The following is a 575-nucleotide window of genomic DNA, read 5'->3' as shown; positions in this document are numbered from 1 at the left end:
GATTCCCTATTTAATAAATGGTGCTGGGAAAACTGGCTAGCCATATGTAGAAAGCTGAAACTGGATCCCTTCCTTACACCTTATACAAAAATTAAATCAAGATGGATTAAAGACTGAAATATTAGACCTAAAACCCTGAAAACCCTAGAAGAAAACCTAGGCAATACCATTTAGGCCATAGACATGGGCAAGGACTTCATGACTAAAACACCAAAAGCAATGGCAACAAAAGGCAAAACTGACAAATGGGATCTAATTAAACTAAAGAGCTTCTGCACAGCAAAAGAAACTGCCATCAGAGTGAATAGACAACCTACGGAATGGGAGAACACTTTTACTACCCATCTACCCATCTGACAAAGGGCTAATATCCAGAATCTACAAAGAACTTAAACAAATTTACAAGAAAAAATCAACCCAATCAAAAAGTGGGTGAAGGATATGAACAGACACTTCTTAAAAGAAGACATTTATGCAGCCAACATGAAAAAATGCTCATCATCACTGGCCATCGGAGAAATGCAAATCAAAACCACAATGAGATACCATCTCACACCAGTTAGAATGGCAATCAT

This window comes from Colobus angolensis, unplaced genomic scaffold, assembly GCF_000951035.1.
Source record: "Colobus angolensis palliatus isolate OR3802 unplaced genomic scaffold, Cang.pa_1.0 Scaffold7, whole genome shotgun sequence".
NCBI lineage: Eukaryota > Metazoa > Chordata > Mammalia > Primates > Cercopithecidae > Colobus > Colobus angolensis.
The sequence above is the reverse complement of the archived record's forward strand: the minus strand, read 5'-3'. Positions refer to the sequence as shown.